The sequence below is a fragment of the Heptranchias perlo genome, chromosome 18 (assembly GCF_035084215.1).
Source record: "Heptranchias perlo isolate sHepPer1 chromosome 18, sHepPer1.hap1, whole genome shotgun sequence".
In the NCBI taxonomy this organism is placed as follows: domain Eukaryota; kingdom Metazoa; phylum Chordata; class Chondrichthyes; order Hexanchiformes; family Hexanchidae; genus Heptranchias; species Heptranchias perlo.
In genome coordinates this window covers 4,140,704-4,146,703 of record NC_090342.1, presented here as the reverse complement: position 1 = coordinate 4,146,703, position 6,000 = coordinate 4,140,704, and the positions used below count along the sequence as shown (strand labels likewise).

Below are 6,000 nucleotides of genomic sequence, written 5' to 3'. Positions count from 1 at the left end.
TTTCCATCCTAGGATATTAAAAGAAATAAGTGAGGAAATTGCAGATACATCAGTCATAATTTTCCAAAGCTCTCTAGATTTAGTAATTGTGCCTTTGGATTGGAAAATGTCTAATGTCACTCCATTATTTAAGGAGGGACAGAAAAACCAAGTAACTACAGACCCACCAGTTTAACATCAGTTGTGGGGAAGTTACTGGAATCTATCATCAGAGACAGAGTGACTGAACACTGTGAAGGTTTGGTCATGTCTGACTAATATAGTTGAATTTTTTGAGGAAGTCACTAGCATGGTGGATAGGAATGTGTCTATATGGACTTTCTGAAAACATTTGATAAGGTTTTGCACAAGAAATTATTAGCAAAAATGAGAGTGCATGGAATTGGAGGTAACCATGTGATTATGGGTTGGTAATTGTTTGGAAGTTAGGAGGCAGGCAGTAGAGATTAGGGGAATGTACACTGATTGGTGGGATATGAAAAGTGGTGCTCCCCAGGCATCTGTGCTAGGCCCTCAGTTTTTCACAACATATATTAATGACTTGGATGAAGGAATAAAGAGTTGTATATCCAAGTTTGCAGATGACACTAAGTTAGGAGGCACAGTAAATTGTGTGGATGGGAGGAGGAAGTGACAAAGGGACATAGGCAGACTAAGTGAGTGGGCAAAACTGTGGCAGATGGAGTTCAATGTGGGGAAGTGTGAGGTCTTCCACTTTGGATTAGAAAAACAAATCAGAATATTTTCTTAATGGTGAGACCAGGAGTTGTGGAAAAGCAAAGGGATTTAGATGTACATGTACACAAATCACTAAAAGCTAGTACGCAGGTACAAAAATTGATCAAAAAGGCTAATGGAATATTGGCTTTTATCTTAAGGAGGTTGGAATTCAAATGTGAAGAAGGGATGTTCAGTTGTATAGAGCCTTGGTCAGACCCCAACTGGAGTACTGTGTTCAGTTTTGGGCCTCAGGAAAGATATATTGGCCTCAGAAGGGATACAGTGCAGATTCACCAGAATGATACCAGGGCTTAAAGAGTTAAATTATGAGGACAAGCTGCACAGACTAGGCTTGTATTCCCCCTGAGTTTAGAAGGTTGAGAGGTGATCTAATCGAGGCATTTAAAATGATTAAGGGATTTGACAGGATACAGAGAAACTATATCCTCTGCTGGGGAAACCAGAACAAGGGGGCACAATCTTAAAATTAAAGCAGGAGTAAAATCAGGAAGCAGTTATTCACACATAGAGTAGTGGAAATCTGGAACTCTCTCCCCCAAAAGACTGTGGATGCTGGGAGTCAATTGAAATTTTGAGAGACTAGAGTCATGTGTAGGCCAGACCAGTAAGAGTGGCAGGTTCCTGTCTCTGAAGTACAGTAATGAACCAGTTGAGTTTTTCATAATCCAGCAGCTGGTCCTACTTCCTGCTGCCAGCTCACCACAAATTACCAGATTTGTTGAATGTAATTAAAAAACTTGCTTTGAGGGGATTTGAATGCTCTACCTGAGTTGCTGGTCTGGTATCATAACTACCACCCATATTAGGCATTGTGTGCTGCCTCTTACCTCTTGACATGGGATATCTCTCTATTGAAAATCCATTCAATGAGGATGAAGTACATTTCTCCAGGGTATGGTAGTGTAGTGATTATGTTACTGGACTATTAAACCAGAGAACTGTTATTTCAAATCCCACCATGGCAGTTTGAGAATTAAAAGCTCTAGGGCAAAAAGTGCTAGTATCAGTAAAAAGTGACCATGACACTGTCAGATTATTGTAAAACCCAACTGGTTCACTAATGTCCTTTAGGGAAGGAACCTTGTCTTCCTTACCTGGTCGACTGTGGCTGCTCTTTGAAAATTGTAAACAATTTTACAACACCAAGTTATAGTCCAACGATTTTATTTGAAATCTACAAGCTTTCGGAGGCTTCCTCCTTCCTCAGGTAAATTTCCTCCTTCCTGAGGAAGGAGGAAGCCTCCGAAAGCTTGTAGATTTCAAATAAAATCGTTGGACTATAACTTGGTGTTGTAAAATTGTTTACAATTGTCAACCCCAGTCCATCACCGGCATCTCCACATCATGCTCTTTGAAAGGGCAGTCCCACTCCCCCTGCTCTTTCCTCATAGCCCTGCAAATTTTTCCTTTTCAAGTATTTATCCAATTTCCTTTTAGAAATTACTATTGAATCTCATTTCCACCACCCTTTCAGGCAGCACGTTCCAGATGATAGCAACTCGCTGTGTGGGGGGGGGAAAAAAAACTCCTCACCTCGCCTCTGGTTCTTTTGCCAATTACCTTAAATCTGAGTCCTCTGGTTACCGACCCTTCTGCCACTGGAAACAGTTTCTCCTTATTTACTCGATCAAAACCCTTCATGATTTTGAACATCTCTATTAAATTTCCCCTTAACCTTTCCTGCTCTCAGGAAAACAAACTTTCGTCAGATCTTTCTTTCAGTGACACTTTGTGCCTTCTCTTCCCAGTTTAAAAGTTCAAGGCATTCGCTTAGGTTGACTACAAGCCCCGCCCATCTCCTCCCTTGCCACATCCAAGATGGCGTCTGCAAATCCCACGGACTGCGCGAACAGCGGCGGGGGTCGGTAATGGCGCATGCGCAGTGTCGGGGAAAATGGAGGTCAGGTGACAGATTTTTGCAGCCCGAGCGGCCGAGTGACCGTTTGGAACGCTGGCGCTGTTTGAATGCGGCGCGCGTGCGGTGTCGGTTGGCGCGTCCTCCTCTCTCTCCCCGGGAGCGAGGGGTAATTGCGGCGGCTCGGGTTTGTATCGACGGCCGGTTATCGTCTGTGGCATGTCTTTTTAAAATTATCATCAAGAAAGTAAATATAAACCCCGCCTGAGCCCAGGCCTAGGCCAGCGAGAAGAGTTTACCCAGAGAGAGAGAGAGAGAGAGTGTGCTCGAGCTGGGAAACTGTGCAAGGACCCGCATTAGAGTGAAATATTACAGGGTTGGGTGGGAGGAGTTGGGGGAGATGACTGACATGGAATGAGGAGGGGGGGAGATGGCTGACAGGAATGAGGAGGGGGGAGATGGCTGACAGGAATGAGGAGGGGGAGAAGATGGCTGACAGGAATGGGGGGGGAAGATGGCTGACAGGAATGGGGGGGGGGGGGGAAGATGGCTGACAGGAATGGGGGGGGGGGGAAGATGGCTGACAGGAATGGGGGGGGGGGGAAGATGGCTGACAGGAATGGGGGGGGGGGGGAAGATGGCTGACAGGAATGGGGGGGGGGGGGAAGATGGCTGACAGGAATGGGGGGGGGGGGAAGATGGCTGACAGGAATGGGGGGGGGGAAGATGGCTGACAGGAATGGGGGGGGGGGGAAGATGGCTGACAGGAATGGGGGGGGGGGGGGGAAGATGGCTGACAGGAATGGGGGGGAAGATGGCTGACAGGAATGGGGGGGGGGGGGAAGATGGCTGACAGGAATGGGGGGGGGGGGGGAAGATGGCTGACAGGAATGGGGGGGGGGGGGAAGATGGCTGACAGGAATGGGGGGGGGGGAAGATGGCTGACAGGAATGGGGGGGGGGGGAAGATGGCTGACAGGAATGGGATGGGGGGGGAAGATGGCTGACTGGAATGGGGGGGGGGGGGAAGATGGCTGACTGGAATGGGGGGGGGGGAAGATGGCTGACTGGAATGGGGGGGGGGGGGAAGATGGCTGACTGGAATGGGGGGGGGGGAAGATGGCTGACAGGAATGGGGGGGGGGAAGATGGCTGACAGGAATGGGGGGGGGGGGGAAGATGGCTGACAGGAATGGGGGGGGGGGGAAGATGGCTGACAGGAATGGGGGGGGGGGAAGATGGCTGACAGGAATGGGGGGGGGGGGAAGATGGCTGACAGGAATGGGGGGGAAGATGGCTGACAGGAATGGGGGGGGGGGGGGGGAAGATGGCTGACAGGAATGGGGGGGGGGGGGGGGGGAAGATGGCTGACAGGAATGGGGGGGGGGGGGGAAGATGGCTGACAGGAATGGGGGGGGGGGGGGGGGAAGATGGCTGACAGGAATGGGGGGGGGGGGGGGGGAAGATGGCTGACAGGAATGGGGGGGGGGGGGAAGATGGCTGACAGGAATGGGGGGGAAGATGGCTGACAGGAATGGGGGGGGGGGGGGGGAAGATGGCTGACAGGAATGGGGGGGGGGGAAGATGGCTGACAGGAATGGGGGGGGGGGGGAAGATGGCTGACAGGAATGGGGGGGGGGGGAAGATGGCTGACAGGAATGGGGGGGGGGGGGGAAGATGGCTGACAGGAATGGGGGGGGGGGAAGATGGCTGACAGGAATGGGGGGGGGGGGGAAGATGGCTGACAGGAATGGGGGGGGGGGGGGGAAGATGGCTGACAGGAATGGGGGGGGGGGGGGAAAGATGGCTGACAGGAATGGGGGGGGGGGGGGGGAAGATGGCTGACAGGAATGGGGGGGGGGGGAAGATGGCTGACAGGAATGGGGGGGGGGGGGGAAGATGGCTGACAGGAATGGGGGGGGGGGGGAAGATGGCTGACAGGAATGGGGGGGGGGGGGGGAAGATGGCTGACAGGAATGGGGGGGGAAGATGGCTGACAGGAATGGGGGGGGGGGAAGATGGCTGACAGGAATGGGGGGGGGGGGAAGATGGCTGACAGGAATGGGGGGGGGGGGGAAGATGGCTGACAGGAATGGGGGGGGGGGGGAAGATGGCTGACAGGAATGGGGGGGGGGGGGAAGATGGCTGACAGGAATGGGGGGGGGGGGAAGATGGCTGACAGGAATGGGGGGGGGGGGGGAAGATGGCTGACAGGAATGGGGGGGGGGGGGGAAGATGGCTGACAGGAATGGGGGGGGGGGGAAGATGGCTGACAGGAATGGGGGGGGGGGGGGGAAGATGGCTGACAGGAATGGGGGGGGGGGGAAGATGGCTGACAGGAATGGGGGGGGGGGGGGAAGATGGCTGACAGGAATGGGGGGGGGGGGGGGGAAGATGGCTGACAGGAATGGGGGGGGGGGGAAGATGGCTGACAGGAATGGGGGGGGGGGGGGGAAGATGGCTGACAGGAATGGGGGGGGGGGGGAAGATGGCTGACAGGAATGGGGGGGGGGGGGGGAAGATGGCTGACAGGAATGGGGGGGGAAGATGGCTGACAGGAATGGGGGGGGGGGAAGATGGCTGACAGGAATGGGGGGGGGGGGGGGAAGATGGCTGACAGGAATGGGGGGGGGGGGAAGATGGCTGACAGGAATGGGGGGGGGGGGGGAAGATGGCTGACAGGAATGGGGGGGGGGGGGGAAGATGGCTGACAGGAATGGGGGGGGGGGGGGGGAAGATGGCTGACAGGAATGGGGGGGGAAGATGGCTGACAGGAATGGGGGGGGGGGAAGATGGCTGACAGGAATGGGGGGGGGGGGGAAGATGGCTGACAGGAATGGGGGGGGGGGGGAAGATGGCTGACAGGAATGGGGGGGGGGGGGAAGATGGCTGACAGGAATGGGGGGGGGGGGGGAAGATGGCTGACAGGAATGGGGGGGGGGGGGAAGATGGCTGACAGGAATGGGGGGGGGGGGGGAAGATGGCTGACAGGAATGGGGGGGGGGGGGGAAGATGGCTGACAGGAATGGGGGGGGGGGGAAGATGGCTGACAGGAATGGGGGGGGGGGGGGAAGATGGCTGACAGGAATGGGGGGGGGGGGGAAGATGGCTGACAGGAATGGGGGGGGGGGGGAAGATGGCTGACAGGAATGGGGGGGGGGGGGGAAGATGGCTGACAGGAATGGGGGGGGGGGGGAAGATGGCTGACAGGAATGGGGGGGGAAGATGGCTGACAGGAATGGGGGGGGAAGATGGCTGACAGGAATGGGGGGGGGGGGAAGATGGCTGACAGGAATGGGGGGGGGGAAGATGGCTGACAGGAATGGGGGGGGGGGGGAAGATGGCTGACAGGAATGGGGGGGGGGGGAAGATGGCTGACAGGAATGGGGGGGGGGAGATGGCTGAC

General features: G+C 55.2%; 1 protein-coding gene across 5 annotated transcripts in view; it reads left to right on the top strand.

Moving 5' to 3' along the window:
• The first annotated feature begins 2,659 nt into the window (after positions 1-2,659).
• Positions 2,660-6,000, top strand: part of gnptab (N-acetylglucosamine-1-phosphate transferase subunits alpha and beta) — a 119,167-nt gene continuing 115,826 nt past the window's right edge. For 3 of the 5 annotated variants that reach the window (XM_067999239.1, XM_067999241.1, XM_067999238.1), the window contains exon 1: positions 2,660-2,783. The gene's annotated coding sequence lies outside the window, so the exon portion shown is untranslated. The remainder of the gene's footprint in view (positions 2,784-6,000) is intronic. The other 2 variants (XM_067999242.1, XM_067999240.1) reach the window with 1 other exon arrangement.